General features: G+C 69.1%; 1 protein-coding gene across 1 annotated transcript in view; it reads left to right on the top strand.

Annotated features, from left to right (window-relative positions):
- Nucleotides 1–8343: 8343 nt before the first annotated feature.
- Nucleotides 8344–22792, top strand: part of FSTL3 (follistatin like 3) — a 32963-nt gene continuing 18514 nt past the window's right edge. The window contains exon 1 of the mRNA XM_048498826.1: nt 8344–8349. The gene's annotated coding sequence lies outside the window, so the exon portion shown is untranslated. The remainder of the gene's footprint in view (nt 8350–22792) is intronic.

Genomic DNA, 22792 nt, shown 5'->3' with positions numbered 1-22792 from the left:
CATTAGATGCCAGCACGGCTGTCACGGCTGTTCATTTGTGCATGCCTGCGTAGCTACGCATCGGTGGGAAGTAAATAAAAAAATAGACGTGCCTCTGTGCAATAGCAACCTGTATCGTTTCCGTGGGCTCCAATTGCTGCCTGCACGGGTGCATGTGAACACGAAAACAGGAAAACGGGTTACTTTATCCCGACTGCAACCCGTGATACATTTGCTGTGCGAAGTGGGCCTGAATGTCTCTTACCTTGAAAACCCTACATGGGTGTCATAAGTCAGCTTGGTAAAATTAGCTACAGAGAAATCTTTAGTAATACTAAATCTTGATTGATATGATTGTAAATAAAATCACCTCGCTGGCCTTCCCTTGCGGCTGATCCGGAAATTGAAACTGGTCCAGCATGCGGCGGCCCGTTTGCTCACGGGAGGTGCCTTTAGAGACCATATTACGCCCGTGTTGCATCGCCTGCATTGGCTTCCAGTTGAGTTCCGGATTGTCTTCAAGGTATTGGTGTTAACCTTTAAGGCCTTACGCGGTCTGGGACCTTCGTATCTGAGAGACCGTCTGGCCCCATACGTCCCACGTCGGTCTCTGCGTTCAGCAGAGGCCAACCTGCTCGTGACCCCAGCCCCTTCTATGATGCGGCTGGCCTCCACTAGGGCCAGGGCTTTTACGGCCCTGGCCCCTGCCTGGTGGAATGCTCTTCCTCCAACTGTCTGGGCCCTGCGGGACCTTAACGAGTTCCGCAGGGCCTGCAAGACCGAGTTATTCCGCCGGGCTTTTGGAGAGCCCAGCCGCTGATAGGGTGCCCAGAAACAACTAAAGCCTGCTGTTCCCTTATGTAGAGATTTTAATAGCCGGATGCCATCTTATTTTAACTGATGTAATTGAATGCTGCTTTTAAATTGTTTTAACTTTTAACATATCCACTGTTTTATTTAATGTTGTGAACCGCCCTGAGCCCTTCGGGGGAGGGCAGTATAAAAGTGGAATAATAAATAAATAAATAAATAAATAAAAATTGAAATCTATAAAAGTATGCATGGGGCAGAAAATGTTGACAGAGAGAAATTTCTCTCTCTCCCAATACTAGAACCAGGGGGCATCCATTGAAAACGCTGGGAGGGAAAATTAGGACTAATAAAAGGAAACACTTCTTCACGCAACGTGTGATTGGTGTTTGGAATATGCTGCCACAGGAGGTGGTGATGGCCACTCACCTGGATAGCTTTAAAAGGGGCTTGGACAGGTTTAAGGAGGAGAAGTCGATCTCTGGCTACCAATCTTGATCCTCCTTGATCTGAGATTGCAAATGCCTTAGGAGCAGCAGTGGCATAGGAGGTTAAGAGCTCATGTATCTAATCTGGAGGAACCGGGTTTGATTCCCCGCTCTGCTGCCTGAGCTGTGGAGGCTTATCTGGGGAATTCAGATTAGCCTGTGCACTCCCACACACACCAGCTGGGTGACCTTAGGCTAGTCACAGCTTCTGGGAGCTCTCTCAGCCCCACCTACCTCACAGGGTGTTTGTTGTGAGGGGGGAAGGGCAAGGAGATTGTAAGCCCCTTTGAGTTTCCTGCAGGCGAGAAAGGGGGGATATAAATCCAAACTCTTCTTCTTCTTCTTCTTAGCAGACCAGGTGCTCAGGAGCAGCAGCAGCAGAAGGCCATTGCTTTCACATCCTGCAGGTGAGCTCCCAAAGGCACCTGGTGGGCCACTGCGAGTAGCAGAGTGCTGGACTAGGTGGACTCTGGTCTGATCCAGCAGGCTAGTTCTTATGTTCTTATCTTTTAGTAATTACTAAGATTTAAAAAAAACCTGACAAAAGTGGCAGTGGTGGGAGGAATGGTAGGTGGGGCAGGCAGGTATGTGAATCCTGTTTTTTGTACGATTTCTTAGGAGAGGTTTACCAAAGCAGGCCTGAGCAGAAGCCCCCAAACAACCACTACAACTGGAGAGGTGAAGGCAGAGAACGGACATTATGTGGAAACACGGGGCCTTTTACGCATGCAGTACGCATGCAGTATATGTTTGCTTTGGAGTGGAGATTCCTGCAGATTTTGTTTACATTCAGGATTCTCCTGCTTTAAAGTGTCCCTAGCTGACCCAATCCACCATTTTGCCCATCTGTCACTCCCTTGTTCTCTCTGTGCAACCTCTGTCTAAGGAGGTTATGGGCTGCTTTTTTTCGGTGCCATCTGTGGTCCAGTGCTAATTTCCTAAACATGGACGTTTTATGTCAATTTCTGGGTCTGCAGCTCCAGCAAAATACCCTCAGCATGATTTTTCTTTTAAATCACCAGGCCTTTAGATCCTTCAGAAGTGTAGGAAAACCAGTTGTAGTGTGGATGGGGGAAGGTGGGGAGGAGCGAGACAACCCCCAGGAAGCAAAATGCCTGTTGAGCCCCTTCGCTGTCCCTGCAAAGGGAGAGGAAAAGTTGAGCTTTTGGAAACATTTTATTTATTTATTTATTTTTATTTTTTCGATTTATAAACCGCCCCATCCCCAAGGGGCTCTGGGCGGTGCACAATATTGATATATACATAATTAAATAGAGGTTTACAATAGTGACCACACAACAATCAATATAGTACTAAAATCCATTAAAATCTATTTAAAACAGCGGTTAATATAACAGTAACAGGCGTCCTATAGCCCAAATCATTAAAATCTCCCCAAAAAGGAGGAGGAGGAGAGGCCAGCTTCCACTCTAGGAGGGTAACATAGATGGAACCAGAATTAAGATGGTAAAGTGCATAAAGCATGGGGGGGCGCCACTCAGCGACTGGACACTCCAAAGGCCCGGCGGAACAACTCAGTCTTACAGTCCCTGCGGAACTCACCAAGGTCCCGCAGGGCCTGGACAGCTGGAGGAAAAGTGTTCCACCAGGCCGGGGCCAGGGCTATAAAGGTCCTGGCCCGTGTGGAGGCCAGCCGCATCATTGAGGGGCCAGGGACCACCTGGAGATTCTCTAATCTGAGAGAGAAGAGAGAATTCAAACTGAAGGGAATATATTCTCAATGCAAAGAAGACCACGCATACATAAATGACCATCAATTAGTGGACCTTCCCAGGGACAACTCACAGAAAAAAGTGCGATATTAATTTCTACTCAGTTTGCCCCTTTGACAATCAAAGGTCGTCCCGAATCCATCTCCTCGCTGCAGGAGAAATATTAACCAATCATCTTATCGCTCGTAGGACTTCACCCTTTTCTGCACCCCTGACGCTCTGTGGTGTCTTTGGCTGAAAAGACTTGGCAGCTTTTAGAGCTCCCACAAGCAGAAACCAAAAGAGTGTTTACAAGGGCCTGGACCAGAGGTGGGATCCAGCAGGTTCTCACAGGTTCCCGAGAGTAGTTTACTAATTATTTGTGTGTGCCGAGAGGGGGTTACTAATTGGTGATTTTGCCATGTGATTTTTGCCTTAGTTACGCCCCTCCTCTCAGCAGTAGCGCGCAGAACTGGAAGCAGTCTAGCAGGAGGTGCATCGACGTGTGTGGTAGCCTGCGCCTGCGTGCATTCGTTTCCCGCCCAAGGACCGGTGCAGCGGCTGCATCCTTGCCACAGCCCCGCCCAGGAATGCCCCGCCCCCGGAATGCCCGGCCACGCCTCTGTCATGCCCCGCCCAGCCCCATTGGCACTTCGCCACAGTTTGAATCCCACCACCATGGGAACCTGTTACTAAAATTTTTGGTTCTCACCACTGGCCAGGACCAGTGGTGGGATTCAGCCGGTTCGCACCACTTCAGCAGAACCGGTTGTTAAAATGGTGCTTGTAAACAACCAGTTGTGAAATTATCTGAATTCCACCACCAGAACCGGTTGTTAAAATTATTTGAATCCCAACACTGGCCAGGACCCACATGGTTGATCTGGGGGTAAAAAGAGCTCAAATGAAATTGGAGGGAGAGGGCATGGGGAACTCAGAAGGGCCACCACTCAGCCAGGTTGAGGGGGGAAAGGGGGAGCAGGCATGGCTCCCTAAGGGTACCCCCGCAACCTCACAGTCATGGGAAAAAAGCTTTTGCAATCTTAGCTCGCTACTAACTCCTGTTCCTACTTCTGCTAGTGATGGGTTCCCAACTTTCAGGTAGGTTTACAATATATACACTTATGGGGCGATAGCTCAGTAATGCCCAATGCACCTTCAAGTATTTATCTCATACAGTAATAAGTACAGCGGAAACTCGGTTTTCATTGCCTTTGGTTTTCATCGGTTTCGGTTTTCATCGATTTTTTTCAGTGAAAAATTTGTCTCGGTTTTCATCGATTTTTTCAGTGAAAATTTTTGTCTCGGTTTTCATTGATTTTTTCAGTGAAAAATCTTGTCTCGGTTTTCACCGATTTTTTTCAGTTAAAAATTTTGTCTCGGTTTTCATCGATTTTTTCAGTGAAAATTTTTGTCTCAGTTTTCATCGATTTTTTCAGTGAAAAATTTGTCTTGGTTTTCATTGATTTGCCTCGGTTTTCATCAATTGGTAGTAAAGTGCAGGGGTTTGTGGAGAAAAATCACCCAGACTGTACATTCATAAGTACTAGTCAACACTTCTGCAATTGCTTCCCTTATCTCCATAGGGATAGCTATTAACTTAATATTGAAAACGTGGGGGGTACACTCCCATGCATGCCAGCTGGGTGACCTTGGGCTAGTCACAGTTCTTCTGAGCTCTCTCAGCCCCACCCACCTCACAGGGTGTTTGTTGTGAGGGGGGAAGGGCAAGGAGATTGTAAGCCCCTTTGAGTCTCCTGCAGGAGAGAAAGGGGGGATATAAATCCAAACTCTTCTTCTTCTTCTTCTTCTTCTTCTGGCTGTTTGCTTGGAACATCTCAAAGTAAAACAGGGCAGCATGTCGGATATTAGTTTTTGAAGTTCATGCTGTCCTGTAAATCTGGTGTGATGGTTCACCTGTCAGGTGGCTTCAAGAGTTGTGAGCCGAACTGCCTACTTCATCCTAACTTGAGTTGATGTTACTGGTGCAACAGATATGTTATCTAACAGCTACAAAATTCTGCAGCCCATTGATACACACTGGGCCAGTCAGAGGCTCTCTCAGCCCCACCTACCTGACAGGGTGTTTGTTGTGAGGGGGGAAGGGCAAGGAGATTGTAAGCCCCTTTGAGTCTCCTACAGGAGAGAAAGGGGGATATAAATCCAAACTCCTCCTCCTGCTCCTGCTCCTGCTCCTCCTCCTCCCCCATCCTCCTCCTCCTCCTCCTCCTCCTCCTCCTCCTCCTCCTCTTCTTCTTCTTCTTCTTCTTCTTCTTCTTCTTCTTCTTCTTCTTCTTCTTCTTCTTCTTCTTCTTCTTCTTCGGACACCTCACTTTGTGTGTTGAGAGGAGAGAGCAGCCTGGTTTCCTGTTGTATAAACTCTTAAAAGTAAGCCCTTTGGGGTCACTGTGTGGTGTTTCAAGCAGGCCTTTCTCCTCATGCGGGAAGAGAACCGGAGTTTCATGCCTCTCGGCACAAGAGGCTGTTCCCCACACGCAGCCAACCCTTCAGGGCCTGCAGCCTTCTCAATAAAGTGGGGCATGCCTGTGGTGAGGCAGCAGAAGGGGACATATTTCGGCCAAGGGGAAAACATAGTCACCCTGTCCTCCTTGGCTCCGTCCTAACATCAAATCTTGCTTGTCGTAACCCTTCTCTCCTCAAGGGATGGGACATCAGGACACAATTAGGAGCAGGGGTTGTTTTGTAAAATATCACACAATGTTATTGAAACCAGATTGGATCTCTCCCTCCTCTTTCTTCCTGCTCTGCCTTCCTTTTCCATTCTACCCGGACGGAAAATGCCACAGCAAAGTTGAAACAGATGGAAACGCTTCCTCTGGTGGGTGCCATTCTCCGGGCTGGTCCAAAGCAGCTCGCGCAAAGATGTGTCAATGCTGCTGTTGCGTGGAAATGCAGGGGAAAGTGGAAGGATTTGGGCCTTTGTGGAGGAGAAAGGTATGTATATAATGGACCAGTCAGGAAAAAAAAAATAAAGCATATAATTTTGTAGCCAGGACAGAAACAAGGCTCACAGACTCGAAAGACAGGTAAGGCCTGCCAACCACCACAGAGACACTGGAGACTCAGTGGCATACCTAGGCAAACTGGTGCCCTGGGCAAAACCTGAGTTTGATGCCCCCATGGGCGGAGCAGCCTGGCCGTGGCACTCACCCTTCCCGGACGGCCCCAGCAGCCCAGGTTCACCAGAGGCGGAGCTCCCCCATCCTCCTGCTCTGCCTCTGGTGGCTTGAGGGCCACTGTACAGAATGGGCGGGGCTGAGCCAGTGTGGGTGGGGCTTAGAAATCAGGCTCCCCCACATGACTTAAAATTTCTGTGCCTTGGGCAACTGCCCACTTTGCCCAATGGGCGGTACGCCACTGTTGGGAACTATAGGGGATCTCCAGACTACGTAACTCTGGTTGGTCAGTTTGTTTATTGGTCAGTTTGTTTAGTGGTTGGTTGGTTCATTTAAACCACTTATTCCACTTGTCCTAGAGCAGGGGTAGGGAACCTGCGGCTCGAGAGCCGCATGCGGCTCTTCTGCCCTTGCACTGCGGCTCAATGAGCCGAGCCGCCGGCTTCATCCTTGCCCGCACCAATTGCCCACGGGCGGCTGGGCCGCGCCACGGGCTTCCCCTCTTGCCCGCCCCGTTGAAGCGGGGCGGGTGCTTTCCCGGTGGCCGGCGAGGCCGAGCTGCTGGCCCCATCCTTGCCCGCCCTGCAGGCAGCAGGGCGGACGCATCCATGCGCTTCTCAGAATGAGCGGAGTAAAAGGTTAAAAAACCCAATATATACAGTGTTATCTTTATTTTAAATGTCAAAAATTATTTGTGGCTCCAAGTGTTTCTTTTCCCGTGGAAAACGGGTCCAAATGGCTCTTTGAGTGTTAAAGGTTCCCTACCCCTGTCCTATAGAAAACAGCTGTGTTGGAAGGTGGGCTGCGTGGCGTTGTATTCTACCAAGTCCCTCTCCTCGCTAAACCTCACTCTGTCAAACTCTACCTTCAAATTTCCAGGTATTTTCAAACCCAGAGTTGCCAATCCTCCTCTTAGAGTTGCCAGCTCAGGGTTGGGAAATAACTGAAGGTTTGGGGGGGTGGAGCCTAAGGAAGGTGGAGTTTGGGTAGGGTGGGACTTCATTGGTGTATAATGCCACTGAGCCCACCTTCCATAGTAACCATTTCCCCCAGGGGAACTTAGCTCTGTCACTTGGAGATCAATGGTAATCCCAGAAGTTCTCTAGCTACCACTTGGTAGTTGGCAATCCAACCTACTCTTGTCGTTTGGGGAGGTCTCCGGGCCCCACCTGGAAATTGGCAACATGATTCATGGAGGAGATGTGTTTTCCCAACAGCTTCACTTTGAAATTGGGCCTGTGCCCCTAAGGTGATTTCTGAGAGAACTTGGGTGAAGGTGGCTTCTAGTGACAAAACAAAGGTCTCTGGTGTTGCACTGACATACATGTTCATTCTGCCCTTCCTCCATAGTCCTCGCCTCAGCACTCTGTTCCTCACAACAGCCCTGCAGGGGAGTGACAGACTGGCGCACACTCAGCCCAGTTCTGATTGAGACCAAAGCCGCCCTCCGCCGATGCCATTTTCCTGACCAGAAACATCCCAAGGAAGGGAACACTGCCAAAACTGGGCTCCCTGCACTGATAACGATATTTCCAAATAAAAAGATATAAACTTTAAAAACTTGTCTCCCCTCCCCAGTAAGATGAATGCGCGGAGAGCCCTATTTCACTCAGAAAAATCCACGTGTGATTGAAGGGTGGAATCCCCTCTTTCCCGTCCTGTAAGGCCTCAATCCACATTTATAGACATGTGAATGTGCGTACACTAACACTTATTTTTGATCAGTTGGTGAGCGGAGATGGTCATTTTTCACATTGGCTTTGGGTCTTCGAGGGAACAACTTAGGGGCCTTTGAGAAAGCGGAGGTTAGGGTTGGGTAGGGAATTCCTTGCCACGGCACCAGGCTGCTGATCTCTGCAACAGGACAAAAGCTACTCGCCAATCCTCGGAAATCTAGGTCTGCGACCCATTGCCCTTTTGGTTTAGTGAAACCTGGACGACGACGCTGTTTGGAAAGCCAGCGTGCTGTAGTGGTTGAGAGCCGTGGACTCTAATCTGGAGAATCGGGTTTGATTCCACGCTCCTCCACATGAGTGGCGGACTCTAATTTGATTAACCAGGTTTGTTTCCCTACTCCTGCACATGAAGCCTGCTGGGTGACCTTGGGCTAGTCACAGTTCTCTCTGAACTCTCTCAGCTCCACCTACCTCACAAAGTGTCTGTTGTGGGGAGAGGAAGGGAAAGAAGCCTGTAAGCCACTTTTAGGTTCTTTACAGGAGAGAAGTGCGGGGTATAAAGCCAAACCTTTCTTCTCTTTGTCTATGTAGTGGCGAACCTTTGGCACCCCAGATGTTATGGACTACAATTCCCATCAGCCCCTCCCATCAGCCCCTGCCAAAGGTTCGCCACCACTGGATGTGCTCTGCAGATTGGATGGAAATGCTGGAGCAGAGAGTTAAGCAAAACAAAGTCCTGTGGCGTCTTGAAAGACTGAAGAGCTTACGTTGCTTGGGTTTGGAGCAACAGTGGTGTAGGCGGTTAAGAGCTCGTGTATCTAATCTGGAAGAACCGGGTTTGATTCCCAGCTCTGCCGCCTGAGCTGCGGAGGCTTATCTGGGGAATTCAGATTAGCCTGTGCACTCCCACACACGCCAGCTGGGTGACCTTGGGCTAGTCACAGCTTCTCGGAGCTCTCTCAGCCCCACTTACCTCACAGGGTGTTTGTTGTGAGGGGGGAAGGGCAAGGAGATTGTAAGCCCCTTTGAGTCTCCTGCAGGAGAGAAAGGGGGGAAATAAATCCAAACTATTCTCCTTCCTTCTCCTTCTCCTTCTCCTCCTCCTCCTCCTCCTCCTCCTCCTCCACCACCTCCTCCACCTCCACCTCCTCCTCCTCCTCCTCCTCCTCCTCCTCCTCCTCCTCTTCTTCTTCTTCTTCTTCTCCATTATCTGTTTTGTGCCCCAAAACTTTTCTCCAGTTTTACTGCAGTCGACCAATATAAATACCCTGCTGGTGTTTGTCAAATAAAGACGTCAGGTCAAGGAAGCCCTTAAAAACTGGGTCTTGTTTTGACAGAACACGTAAAGGTGCCCCATTGTTTACTCAGACCGCAGTCATCTGGTTTGTTTCCCACTTAGCCTCGAACCAGAGAGTGGAACGATACCTCCGGGCGCGCCTCCCCCGCGTCTCACACCCAGCTTTGAATGCCACAGTTGGACCAGAAGCCGAAACATCTTCATAAAAATTTACGCAAATCCTCGAGGAATGCAGCTCACTTTCCTTCCCTTTTATAGCAAACTTCTGCTGGTTTGCTCTTCATCCGGATTTTCATCTCTGATGCAGGCATCGCCAGGATCTGGAGGCAGGCGGGTGACGCTGTTTAGAACCTCAGAAAAAAAAAATATCACCGCGTCTAACATCTTGTTTGCACACAGATTCCTCGAAAGCTCTCTTGTAGGGCCAGAAGACTCTGCCCTGTAGTTTGCGCCATCCAGTTAGAATCCATTACACTCTTGGGCCTCTCTTGAGCCGTGGGGTGAAGAAAGAGAAAGGTTTTGAAGCAGTCGTGTAAAAGGGGGACGCAGGAATGGAGAGGAATTTTTAACAGTAAAACATAAAAGCCGCACCTTAAAGGAGTGCAGAAAGAGCAGGAGAAATTTCACTACGACCAGGGGCAAAGAACACTGAGTGTGCTGGTTTGGCGTGAATGCACAGTGATAGAGGCAGGCCGAAGGGCTTTTAATTTGAATCAAAGTTATACTCCGAGATATTTCTGGTGAAACTGAACCCGTGAAACTCACTGGCAACGGTGGCTGCAGACACATCTTTCCCAAGCACCTGAATATGGGCTTGCTACCAAAGTCACGCAACCTAAGCCCCGATGCTCACGCTCAGTGGCGTACCACCCATTGGGCAAAGTGGGCAGTTGTCCAAGGCGCAGAAATGTGTAGTCACATGGGGGCGCCTGATTTCTAAGCCCCACCCACTCTGGCTAAGCCCCACCTACTCTGTACGGTGGCCCACAAGCTACCAGAGGCAGAGCAGGAGGACGGGGAGCTCTGCCTCTGGTGAACTTGAGTTGCTGGGGCCATCCGGGAAGGGTGAGTGCCGCGGCCGGGCTGCTCCGCCCCTGGGGGGGCATCAAACTCCGGTTTTGCCCAGGGGACCAGTTTGCCTAGGTACGCCACTGCTCACACTAGTCAATGAAAAGTAAACCCCGGAGGCAGGGAGGGCTTAACTAGTTTGCTCAATGGACCACATGAACATAATAAGTGCCCTGCTGGATCAGGGCTGCGGTCCATCTAGTCTGGCATCCTGCCTCGCACAGCGGCCAGCAAGTTACTGTAGATGGCCAACAATCAAGATATAGATACTGAAGCCTTCCCTTGATGTTGCTGCCTGGGATTGGGCTTAAGAGGTTTACTATTTCCGAATATGCAGGTTCCCTTTATTCACCATGGCTTGTAGCCGTTGGGAGGCTCCTCCAAGAATCTGTCTAACCCCCATTTAAACCCATCAGTACCCAGAGCCATCACTATATCCTCTGGCAACAAATTCGGCAGGTTAGTTACTCGTTGAGTTAAAAAAAATCAAAACAAACCCACTATTTGGTATTTTAGAGGTACAAGTTGGAGCGCAGTGAGGAATTCTGAGGGGCAAAATTGATTTGGGAAATTCCTTTCCTATCACACAATAAATGCTGGATAATTTATCCTCCTTCGTATATAAGTTATTGAGCTTCCCATTGTCCCCTGCCAGCATGATGCTGGGATGATGGGAGCTGTAGTCCATAACATCTGGATGACCCTCACAGCCCTCCAGATGTTATGGACTACCATTCCCATCATCCCCTGCCAGCATCATGCATCATGATCATGCATCATGCTGGCAGGGGATGATGGGGACTGTAGTCCATAACATCTGGAGGGCTGTGAGGGTCATCCAGATGTTATAGACCACAGCTCCCATCATCCCTTGCCAGCATCATGCTGGCAGGGGACAATGGGAACGGTAGTCCATAACATCTGGAGAGCCGCGAGTTTGACACCTATGCTCTAAAGCACAGGTGTCAAACTCGTGGCCCTCCAGATGTTATGGACTATTGTCCCCATAATCCCCTGCCAGCATGATGCTGGCAGGGGATGATGGGAACTGTAGTTCATAACATCTGGAGGGCCACAAGTTTGACACCTGTGTTCTAAAGTAATCCTTTTCTACAGGATAACTGATCCCCACAGTCTGGAGATGAGTTGGAATTCCGGAGGCTCTCCCAACCCCACTTGAAAGCTGGCAACCCTAAGTGGACCCCACATTTGTCCCCATACTGCTTAATCCTGCTGGCGCCCCCCGCATCTGCTCCCCCCTCCTTCCCCATCACACCTGTGTGCCGACTCCAGTCTTCCTTCCTGGCCCCCAAATCCCCTCTCTCCTTGCTTTTCCTTTCCCTGCTGAAGCTTTGATGCTACAGCACATATCGGCAGGGAAAAGGGGGGAGACTTTTAAGGGGGTAAAGCAACAGGGCAGGGAATAGTGTGCAGCAGCAAGCTACCCTCCCCGGCCTATTTTGAAAGTGGAACTGTTGGAATATTTGTAAAGCCGAGTTAGCGCAATAATGAGGCAGAGTCAGTTGCTTACTGAAATAAAGTTTACTAACTATAAAAGAAGGGTAGGGTAGGCTGACCAGCCGTCCTGCTTTTGGCGGGACCGTCACGCCTTTAGACAATTTGTCCCGCGTCCCGCGGGTTCTACAAATTGTCCCGATTTTTGGGAGGCTGCTGCACTGCCTTGGGGGCGCAAGGCAGTGCGGCAGCCTCCCGTGCGCCCGGCCGCAGGAGCGCATGGCCTTGGGGGGGGGGGGGTGGGGGGGGGGGGGATTGCGTGGGGGGGGCGGGGGTGTTCGGGGGGGGGGGGGGGGGGGGGGGGGGGGGGGTTGGGGGGGGGGGGGGGTGGGGGGGGGGGGGGGTGGGGGGGGGGGGGGGTGGGGGGGGGGGGGGGTGGGGGGGGGGGGGGGTGGGGGGGGGGGGGGGTGGGGGGGGGGGGGGGTGGGGGGGGGGGGGGGTGGGGGGGGGGGGGGGTGGGGGGGGGGGGGGGTGGGGGGGGGGGGGGGTGGGGGGGGGGGGGGGTGGGGGGGGGGGGGGGTGGGGGGGGGGGGGGGTGGGGGGGGGGGGGGGTGGGGGGGGGGGGGGGTGGGGGGGGGGGGGGGTGGGGGGGGGGGGGGGTGGGGGGGGGGGGGGGTGGGGGGGGGGGGGGGTGGGGGGGGGGGGGGGTGGGGGGGGGGGGGGGTGGGGGGGGGGGGGGGTGGGGGGGGGGGGGGGTGGGGGGGGGGGGGGGTGGGGGGGGGGGGGGGTGGGGGGGGGGGGGGGTGGGGGGGGGGGGGGGTGGGGGGGGGGGGGGGTGGGGGGGGGGGGGGGTGGGGGGGGGGGGGGGTGGGGGGGGGGGGGGGTGGGGGGGGGGGGGGGTGGGGGGGGGGGGGGGTGGGGGGGGGGGGGGGTGGGGGGGGGGGGGGGTGGGGGGGGGGGGGGGTGGGGGGGGGGGGGGGTGGGGGGGGGGGGGGGTGGGGGGGGGGGGGGGTGGGGGGGGGGGGGGGTGGGGGGGGGGGGGGGTGGGGGGGGGGGGGGGTGGGGGGGGGGGGGGGTGGGGGGGGGGGGGGGTGGGGGGGGGGGGGGGTGGGGGGGGGGGGGGGTGGGGGGGGGGGGGGGTGGGGGGGGGGGGGGGTGGGGGGGGGGGGGGGTGGGGGGGGGGGGGGGTGGGGGGGGGGGGGGGTGGGGGGGGGGGGGGGTGGGGGGGGGGGGGGGTGGGGGGGGGGGGGGGTGGGGGGGGGGGGGGGTGGGGGGGGGGGGGGGTGGGGGGGGGGGGGGGTGGGGGGGGGGGGGGGTGGGGGGGGGGGGGGGTGGGGGGGGGGGGGGGTGGGGGGGGGGGGGGGTGGGGGGGGGGGGGGGTGGGGGGGGGGGGGGGTGGGGGGGGGGGGGGGTGGGGGGGGGGGGGGGTGGGGGGGGGGGGGGGTGGGGGGGGGGGGGGGTGGGGGGGGGGGGGGGTGGGGGGGGGGGGGGGTGGGGGGGGGGGGGGGTGGGGGGGGGGGGGGGTGGGGGGGGGGGGGGGTGGGGGGGGGGGGGGGTGGGGGGGGGGGGGGGTGGGGGGGGGGGGGGGTGGGGGGGGGGGGGGGTGGGGGGGGGGGGGGGTGGGGGGGGGGGGGGGTGGGGGGGGGGGGGGGTGGGGGGGGGGGGGGGTGGGGGGGGGGGGGGGTGGGGGGGGGGGGGGGTGGGGGGGGGGGGGGGTGGGGGGGGGGGGGGGTGGGGGGGGGGGGGGGTGGGGGGGGGGGGGGGTGGGGGGGGGGGGGGGTGGGGGGGGGGGGGGGTGGGGGGGGGGGGGGGTGGGGGGGGGGGGGGGTGGGGGGGGGGGGGGGTGGGGGGGGGGGGGGGTGGGGGGGGGGGGGGGTGGGGGGGGGGGGGGGTGGGGGGGGGGGGGGGTGGGGGGGGGGGGGGGTGGGGGGGGGGGGGGGTGGGGGGGGGGGGGGGTGGGGGGGGGGGGGGGTGGGGGGGGGGGGGGGTGGGGGGGGGGGGGGGTGGGGGGGGGGGGGGGTGGGGGGGGGGGGGGGTGGGGGGGGGGGGGGGTGGGGGGGGGGGGGGGTGGGGGGGGGGGGGGGTGGGGGGGGGGGGGGGTGGGGGGGGGGGGGGGTGGGGGGGGGGGGGGGTGGGGGGGGGGGGGGGTGGGGGGGGGGGGGGGTGGGGGGGGGGGGGGGTGGGGGGGGGGGGGGGTGGGGGGGGGGGGGGGTGGGGGGGGGGGGGGGTGGGGGGGGGGGGGGGTGGGGGGGGGGGGGGGTGGGGGGGGGGGGGGGTGGGGGGGGGGGGGGGTGGGGGGGGGGGGGGGTGGGGGGGGGGGGGGGTGGGGGGGGGGGGGGGTGGGGGGGGGGGGGGGTGGGGGGGGGGGGGGGTGGGGGGGGGGGGGGGTGGGGGGGGGGGGGGGTGGGGGGGGGGGGGGGTGGGGGGGGGGGGGGGTGGGGGGGGGGGGGGGTGGGGGGGGGGGGGGGTGGGGGGGGGGGGGGGTGGGGGGGGGGGGGGGTGGGGGGGGGGGGGGGTGGGGGGGGGGGGGGGTGGGGGGGGGGGGGGGTGGGGGGGGGGGGGGGTGGGGGGGGGGGGGGGTGGGGGGGGGGGGGGGTGGGGGGGGGGGGGGGTGGGGGGGGGGGGGGGTGGGGGGGGGGGGGGGTGGGGGGGGGGGGGGGTGGGGGGGGGGGGGGGTGGGGGGGGGGGGGGGTGGGGGGGGGGGGGGGTGGGGGGGGGGGGGGGTGGGGGGGGGGGGGGGTGGGGGGGGGGGGGGGTGGGGGGGGGGGGGGGTGGGGGGGGGGGGGGGTGGGGGGGGGGGGGGGTGGGGGGGGGGGGGGGTGGGGGGGGGGGGGGGTGGGGGGGGGGGGGGGTGGGGGGGGGGGGGGGTGGGGGGGGGGGGGGGTGGGGGGGGGGGGGGGTGGGGGGGGGGGGGGGTGGGGGGGGGGGGGGGTGGGGGGGGGGGGGGGTGGGGGGGGGGGGGGGTGGGGGGGGGGGGGGGTGGGGGGGGGGGGGGGTGGGGGGGGGGGGGGGTGGGGGGGGGGGGGGGTGGGGGGGGGGGGGGGTGGGGGGGGGGGGGGGTGGGGGGGGGGGGGGGTGGGGGGGGGGGGGGGTGGGGGGGGGGGGGGGTGGGGGGGGGGGGGGGTGGGGGGGGGGGGGGGTGGGGGGGGGGGGGGGTGGGGGGGGGGGGGGGTGGGGGGGGGGGGGGGTGGGGGGGGGGGGGGGTGGGGGGGGGGGGGGGTGGGGGGGGGGGGGGGTGGGGGGGGGGGGGGGTGGGGGGGGGGGGGGGTGGGGGGGGGGGGGGGTGGGGGGGGGGGGGGGTGGGGGGGGGGGGGGGTGGGGGGGGGGGGGGGTGGGGGGGGGGGGGGGTGGGGGGGGGGGGGGGTGGGGGGGGGGGGGGGTGGGGGGGGGGGGGGGTGGGGGGGGGGGGGGGTGGGGGGGGGGGGGGGTGGGGGGGGGGGGGGGTGGGGGGGGGGGGGGGTGGGGGGGGGGGGGGGTGGGGGGGGGGGGGGGTGGGGGGGGGGGGGGGTGGGGGGGGGGGGGGGTGGGGGGGGGGGGGGGTGGGGGGGGGGGGGGGTGGGGGGGGGGGGGGGTGGGGGGGGGGGGGGGTGGGGGGGGGGGGGGGTGGGGGGGGGGGGGGGTGGGGGGGGGGGGGGGTGGGGGGGGGGGGGGGTGGGGGGGGGGGGGGGTGGGGGGGGGGGGGGGTGGGGGGGGGGGGGGGTGGGGGGGGGGGGGGGTGGGGGGGGGGGGGGGTGGGGGGGGGGGGGGGTGGGGGGGGGGGGGGGTGGGGGGGGGGGGGGGTGGGGGGGGGGGGGGGTGGGGGGGGGGGGGGGTGGGGGGGGGGGGGGGTGGGGGGGGGGGGGGGTGGGGGGGGGGGGGGGTGGGGGGGGGGGGGGGTGGGGGGGGGGGGGGGTGGGGGGGGGGGGGGGTGGGGGGGGGGGGGGGTGGGGGGGGGGGGGGGTGGGGGGGGGGGGGGGTGGGGGGGGGGGGGGGTGGGGGGGGGGGGGGGTGGGGGGGGGGGGGGGTGGGGGGGGGGGGGGGTGGGGGGGGGGGGGGGTGGGGGGGGGGGGGGGTGGGGGGGGGGGGGGGTGGGGGGGGGGGGGGGTGGGGGGGGGGGGGGGTGGGGGGGGGGGGGGGTGGGGGGGGGGGGGGGTGGGGGGGGGGGGGGGTGGGGGGGGGGGGGGGTGGGGGGGGGGGGGGGTGGGGGGGGGGGGGGGTGGGGGGGGGGGGGGGTGGGGGGGGGGGGGGGTGGGGGGGGGGGGGGGTGGGGGGGGGGGGGGGTGGGGGGGGGGGGGGGTGGGGGGGGGGGGGGGTGGGGGGGGGGGGGGGTGGGGGGGGGGGGGGGTGGGGGGGGGGGGGGGTGGGGGGGGGGGGGGGTGGGGGGGGGGGGGGGTGGGGGGGGGGGGGGGTGGGGGGGGGGGGGGGTGGGGGGGGGGGGGGGTGGGGGGGGGGGGGGGTGGGGGGGGGGGGGGGTGGGGGGGGGGGGGGGTGGGGGGGGGGGGGGGTGGGGGGGGGGGGGGGTGGGGGGGGGGGGGGGTGGGGGGGGGGGGGGGTGGGGGGGGGGGGGGGTGGGGGGGGGGGGGGGTGGGGGGGGGGGGGGGTGGGGGGGGGGGGGGGTGGGGGGGGGGGGGGGTGGGGGGGGGGGGGGGTGGGGGGGGGGGGGGGTGGGGGGGGGGGGGGGTGGGGGGGGGGGGGGGTGGGGGGGGGGGGGGGTGGGGGGGGGGGGGGGTGGGGGGGGGGGGGGGTGGGGGGGGGGGGGGGTGGGGGGGGGGGGGGGTGGGGGGGGGGGGGGGTGGGGGGGGGGGGGGGTGGGGGGGGGGGGGGGTGGGGGGGGGGGGGGGTGGGGGGGGGGGGGGGTGGGGGGGGGGGGGGGTGGGGGGGGGGGGGGGTGGGGGGGGGGGGGGGTGGGGGGGGGGGGGGGTGGGGGGGGGGGGGGGTGGGGGGGGGGGGGGGTGGGGGGGGGGGGGGGTGGGGGGGGGGGGGGGTGGGGGGGGGGGGGGGTGGGGGGGGGGGGGGGTGGGGGGGGGGGGGGGTGGGGGGGGGGGGGGGTGGGGGGGGGGGGGGGTGGGGGGGGGGGGGGGTGGGGGGGGGGGGGGGTGGGGGGGGGGGGGGGTGGGGGGGGGGGGGGGTGGGGGGGGGGGGGGGTGGGGGGGGGGGGGGGTGGGGGGGGGGGGGGGTGGGGGGGGGGGGGGGTGGGGGGGGGGGGGGGTGGGGGGGGGGGGGGGTGGGGGGGGGGGGGGGTGGGGGGGGGGGGGGGTGGGGGGGGGGGGGGGTGGGGGGGGGGGGGGGTGGGGGGGGGGGGGGGTGGGGGGGGGGGGGGGTGGGGGGGGGGGGGGGTGGGGGGGGGGGGGGGTGGGGGGGGGGGGGGGTGGGGGGGGGGGGGGGTGGGGGGGGGGGGGGGTGGGGGGGGGGGGGGGTGGGGGGGGGGGGGGGTGGGGGGGGGGGGGGGTGGGGGGGGGGGGGGGTGGGGGGGGGGGGGGGTGGGGGGGGGGGGGGGTGGGGGGGGGGGGGGGTGGGGGGGGGGGGGGGTGGGGGGGGGGGGGGGTGGGGGGGGGGGGGGGTGGGGGGGGGGGGGGGTGGGGGGGGGGGGGGGTGGGGGGGGGGGGGGGTGGGGGGGGGGGGGGGTGGGGGGGGGGGGGGGTGGGGGGGGGGGGGGGTGGGGGGGGGGGGGGGTGGGGGGGGGGGGGGGTGGGGGGGGGGGGGGGTGGGGGGGGGGGGGGGTGGGGGGGGGGGGGGGTGGGGGGGGGGGGGGGTGGGGGGGGGGGGGGGTGGGGGGGGGGGGGGGTGGGGGGGGGGGGGGGTGGGGGGGGGGGGGGGTGGGGGGGGGGGGGGGTGGGGGGGGGGGGGGGTGGGGGGGGGGGGGGGTGGGGGGGGGGGGGGGTGGGGGGGGGGGGGGGTGGGGGGGGGGGGGGGTGGGGGGGGGGGGGGGTGGGGGGGGGGGGGGGTGGGGGGGGGGGGGGGTGGGGGGGGGGGGGGGTGGGGGGGGGGGGGGGTGGGGGGGGGGGGGGGTGGGGGGGGGGGGGGGTGGGGGGGGGGGGGGGTGGGGGGGGGGGGGGGTGGGGGGGGGGGGGGGTGGGGGGGGGGGGGGGTGGGGGGGGGGGGGGGTGGGGGGGGGGGGGGGTGGGGGGGGGGGGGGGTGGGGGGGGGGGGGGGTGGGGGGGGGGGGGGGTGGGGGGGGGGGGGGGTGGGGGGGGGGGGGGGTGGGGGGGGGGGGGGGTGGGGGGGGGGGGGGGTGGGGGGGGGGGGGGGTGGGGGGGGGGGGGGGTGGGGGGGGGGGGGGGTGGGGGGGGGGGGGGGTGGGGGGGGGGGGGGGTGGGGGGGGGGGGGGGTGGGGGGGGGGGGGGGTGGGGGGGGGGGGGGGTGGGGGGGGGGGGGGGTGGGGGGGGGGGGGGGTGGGGGGGGGGGGGGGTGGGGGGGGGGGGGGGTGGGGGGGGGGGGGGGTGGGGGGGGGGGGGGGTGGGGGGGGGGGGGGGTGGGGGGGGGGGGGGGTGGGGGGGGGGGGGGGTGGGGGGGGGGGGGGGTGGGGGGGGGGGGGGGTGGGGGGGGGGGGGGGTGGGGGGGGGGGGGGGTGGGGGGGGGGGGGGGTGGGGGGGGGGGGGGGTGGGGGGGGGGGGGGGTGGGGGGGGGGGGGGGTGGGGGGGGGGGGGGGTGGGGGGGGGGGGGGGTGGGGGGGGGGGGGGGTGGGGGGGGGGGGGGGTGGGGGGGGGGGGGGGTGGGGGGGGGGGGGGGTGGGGGGGGGGGGGGGTGGGGGGGGGGGGGGGTGGGGGGGGGGGGGGGTGGGGGGGGGGGGGGGTGGGGGGGGGGGGGGGTGGGGGGGGGGGGGGGTGGGGGGGGGGGGGGGTGGGGGGGGGGGGGGGTGGGGGGGGGGGGGGGTGGGGGGGGGGGGGGGTGGGGGGGGGGGGGGGTGGGGGGGGGGGGGGGTGGGGGGGGGGGGGGGTGGGGGGGGGGGGGGGTGGGGGGGGGGGGGGGTGGGGGGGGGGGGGGGTGGGGGGGGGGGGGGGTGGGGGGGGGGGGGGGTGGGGGGGGGGGGGGGTGGGGGGGGGGGGGGGTGGGGGGGGGGGGGGGTGGGGGGGGGGGGGGGTGGGGGGGGGGGGGGGTGGGGGGGGGGGGGGGTGGGGGGGGGGGGGGGTGGGGGGGGGGGGGGGTGGGGGGGGGGGGGGGTGGGGGGGGGGGGGGGTGGGGGGGGGGGGGGGTGGGGGGGGGGGGGGGTGGGGGGGGGGGGGGGTGGGGGGGGGGGGGGGTGGGGGGGGGGGGGGGTGGGGGGGGGGGGGGGTGGGGGGGGGGGGGGGTGGGGGGGGGGGGGGGTGGGGGGGGGGGGGGGTGGGGGGGGGGGGGGGTGGGGGGGGGGGGGGGTGGGGGGGGGGGGGGGTGGGGGGGGGGGGGGGTGGGGGGGGGGGGGGGTGGGGGGGGGGGGGGGTGGGGGGGGGGGGGGGTGGGGGGGGGGGGGGGTGGGGGGGGGGGGGGGTGGGGGGGGGGGGGGGTGGGGGGGGGGGGGGGTGGGGGGGGGGGGGGGTGGGGGGGGGGGGGGGTGGGGGGGGGGGGGGGTGGGGGGGGGGGGGGGTGGGGGGGGGGGGGGGTGGGGGGGGGGGGGGGTGGGGGGGGGGGGGGGTGGGGGGGGGGGGGGGTGGGGGGGGGGGGGGGTGGGGGGGGGGGGGGGTGGGGGGGGGGGGGGGTGGGGGGGGGGGGGGGTGGGGGGGGGGGGGGGTGGGGGGGGGGGGGGGTGGGGGGGGGGGGGGGTGGGGGGGGGGGGGGGTGGGGGGGGGGGGGGGTGGGGGGGGGGGGGGGTGGGGGGGGGGGGGGGTGGGGGGGGGGGGGGGTGGGGGGGGGGGGGGGTGGGGGGGGGGGGGGGTGGGGGGGGGGGGGGGTGGGGGGGGGGGGGGGTGGGGGGGGGGGGGGGTGGGGGGGGGGGGGGGTGGGGGGGGGGGGGGGTGGGGGGGGGGGGGGGTGGGGGGGGGGGGGGGTGGGGGGGGGGGGGGGTGGGGGGGGGGGGGGGTGGGGGGGGGGGGGGGTGGGGGGGGGGGGGGGTGGGGGGGGGGGGGGGTGGGGGGGGGGGGGGGTGGGGGGGGGGGGGGGTGGGGGGGGGGGGGGGTGGGGGGGGGGGGGGGTGGGGGGGGGGGGGGGTGGGGGGGGGGGGGGGTGGGGGGGGGGGGGGGTGGGGGGGGGGGGGGGTGGGGGGGGGGGGGGGTGGGGGGGGGGGGGGGTGGGGGGGGGGGGGGGTGGGGGGGGGGGGGGGTGGGGGGGGGGGGGGGTGGGGGGGGGGGGGGGTGGGGGGGGGGGGGGGTGGGGGGGGGGGGGGGTGGGGGGGGGGGGGGGTGGGGGGGGGGGGGGGTGGGGGGGGGGGGGGGTGGGGGGGGGGGGGGGTGGGGGGGGGGGGGGGTGGGGGGGGGGGGGGGTGGGGGGGGGGGGGGGTGGGGGGGGGGGGGGGTGGGGGGGGGGGGGGGTGGGGGGGGGGGGGGGTGGGGGGGGGGGGGGGTGGGGGGGGGGGGGGGTGGGGGGGGGGGGGGGTGGGGGGGGGGGGGGGTGGGGGGGGGGGGGGGTGGGGGGGGGGGGGGGTGGGGGGGGGGGGGGGTGGGGGGGGGGGGGGGTGGGGGGGGGGGGGGGTGGGGGGGGGGGGGGGTGGGGGGGGGGGGGGGTGGGGGGGGGGGGGGGTGGGGGGGGGGGGGGGTGGGGGGGGGGGGGGGTGGGGGGGGGGGGGGGTGGGGGGGGGGGGGGGTGGGGGGGGGGGGGGGTGGGGGGGGGGGGGGGTGGGGGGGGGGGGGGGTGGGGGGGGGGGGGGGTGGGGGGGGGGGGGGGTGGGGGGGGGGGGGGGTGGGGGGGGGGGGGGGTGGGGGGGGGGGGGGGTGGGGGGGGGGGGGGGTGGGGGGGGGGGGGGGTGGGGGGGGGGGGGGGTGGGGGGGGGGGGGGGTGGGGGGGGGGGGGGGTGGGGGGGGGGGGGGGTGGGGGGGGGGGGGGGTGGGGGGGGGGGGGGGTGGGGGGGGGGGGGGGTGGGGGGGGGGGGGGGTGGGGGGGGGGGGGGGTGGGGGGGGGGGGGGGTGGGGGGGGGGGGGGGTGGGGGGGGGGGGGGGTGGGGGGGGGGGGGGGTGGGGGGGGGGGGGGGTGGGGGGGGGGGGGGGTGGGGGGGGGGGGGGGTGGGGGGGGGGGGGGGTGGGGGGGGGGGGGGGTGGGGGGGGGGGGGGGTGGGGGGGGGGGGGGGTGGGGGGGGGGGGGGGTGGGGGGGGGGGGGGGTGGGGGGGGGGGGGGGTGGGGGGGGGGGGGGGTGGGGGGGGGGGGGGGTGGGGGGGGGGGGGGGTGGGGGGGGGGGGGGGTGGGGGGGGGGGGGGGTGGGGGGGGGGGGGGGTGGGGGGGGGGGGGGGTGGGGGGGGGGGGGGGTGGGGGGGGGGGGGGGTGGGGGGGGGGGGGGGTGGGGGGGGGGGGGGGTGGGGGGGGGGGGGGGTGGGGGGGGGGGGGGGTGGGGGGGGGGGGGGGTGGGGGGGGGGGGGGGTGGGGGGGGGGGGGGGTGGGGGGGGGGGGGGGTGGGGGGGGGGGGGGGTGGGGGGGGGGGGGGGTGGGGGGGGGGGGGGGTGGGGGGGGGGGGGGGTGGGGGGGGGGGGGGGTGGGGGGGGGGGGGGGTGGGGGGGGGGGGGGGTGGGGGGGGGGGGGGGTGGGGGGGGGGGGGGGTGGGGGGGGGGGGGGGTGGGGGGGGGGGGGGGTGGGGGGGGGGGGGGGTGGGGGGGGGGGGGGGTGGGGGGGGGGGGGGGTGGGGGGGGGGGGGGGTGGGGGGGGGGGGGGGTGGGGGGGGGGGGGGGTGGGGGGGGGGGGGGGTGGGGGGGGGGGGGGGTGGGGGGGGGGGGGGGTGGGGGGGGGGGGGGGTGGGGGGGGGGGGGGGTGGGGGGGGGGGGGGGTGGGGGGGGGGGGGGGTGGGGGGGGGGGGGGGTGGGGGGGGGGGGGGGTGGGGGGGGGGGGGGGTGGGGGGGGGGGGGGGTGGGGGGGGGGGGGGGTGGGGGGGGGGGGGGGTGGGGGGGGGGGGGGGTGGGGGGGGGGGGGGGTGGGGGGGGGGGGGGGTGGGGGGGGGGGGGGGTGGGGGGGGGGGGGGGTGGGGGGGGGGGGGGGTGGGGGGGGGGGGGGGTGGGGGGGGGGGGGGGTGGGGGGGGGGGGGGGTGGGGGGGGGGGGGGGTGGGGGGGGGGGGGGGTGGGGGGGGGGGGGGGTGGGGGGGGGGGGGGGTGGGGGGGGGGGGGGGTGGGGGGGGGGGGGGGTGGGGGGGGGGGGGGGGGGGGGGGGGGGGGGGTGGGGGGGGGGGGGGTTGGGGGACGGGGGGTGTGGGGGGGTGGGGGGGGGGGGGGGTGACCCCCCCCCCCCCGTGGTGCCCCCGCCCCCACCTCCCTTCCCACACTTACCTTAGTTCCTTTCTTTTTCCTAGAACTTTTTCAGGCTGAAAAAAAAGGCCTGTTTACAGTACAGGCTAAAAAATGGCCTGAGGAACTACAGTTCCCAGCTGGGAAGTATAGTTCCTATCAGGCCGTGTTTAAGCCTGAACTGTGAATAGGCCTTTTTTTTTCAGCCTGAAAAAGTTCTAGGAAAAAGAAAGGAACTTAGGTAAGTGTGGGAAGGGGGGCGCCGCTGGGGGGCATGCCACCCCAGGAAAATACAGACTGCGCACCGGGCACAGTTTGGCGCAGCTACGTCTCTGGTTTCCAGTTAATTTGGTATGTGTTTGTGGGGGGAAGCATCCTGCCCTTTGAGTGGAAATGACCAAGAGACATTTTTCATTGGATGGAAGTCGATAACATCACCTGGCAAATATCTCATGATGCCTCCGTTCCCATGATGCCTTTGTTAAACAGACAGGACCCTTTCTTCCAGGCTGTTGGCAACCCAATTTGAAGGCTACGAGTGAAAATGGTCAACTGTTCACTAATGATCATTTCACCGCTGCCCGCAGAAGGAATCGTACCCGAGGGTGCCGCGCAGGTAGCTACTTACAGCCGTGGAAGCCGAGCGTTTCACAAAGGACTCGATCCCAAAACGACAGGGCAGAATCCCGTCTTCCCACCTTCTGCTTCCGAAATCTGGCAGGGCCCTTCAAAGGCAAAGCTGCTCTTTGAAGTCGGGGCTTAATCTCCCCCCAGTCGGGTTGCGCAATCTTTTCCCTTTGAAGGGAAGTCGCAAGGGAGCCAGACCTGGCCTCCAGATGCGTTTCTGAGCAAAGATTTC

This window comes from Sphaerodactylus townsendi, linkage group LG05 (genome assembly GCF_021028975.2).
Source record: "Sphaerodactylus townsendi isolate TG3544 linkage group LG05, MPM_Stown_v2.3, whole genome shotgun sequence".
NCBI classification, from domain to species: domain Eukaryota; kingdom Metazoa; phylum Chordata; class Lepidosauria; order Squamata; family Sphaerodactylidae; genus Sphaerodactylus; species Sphaerodactylus townsendi.
This window is presented reverse-complemented; position numbering and strand designations above follow the sequence as displayed.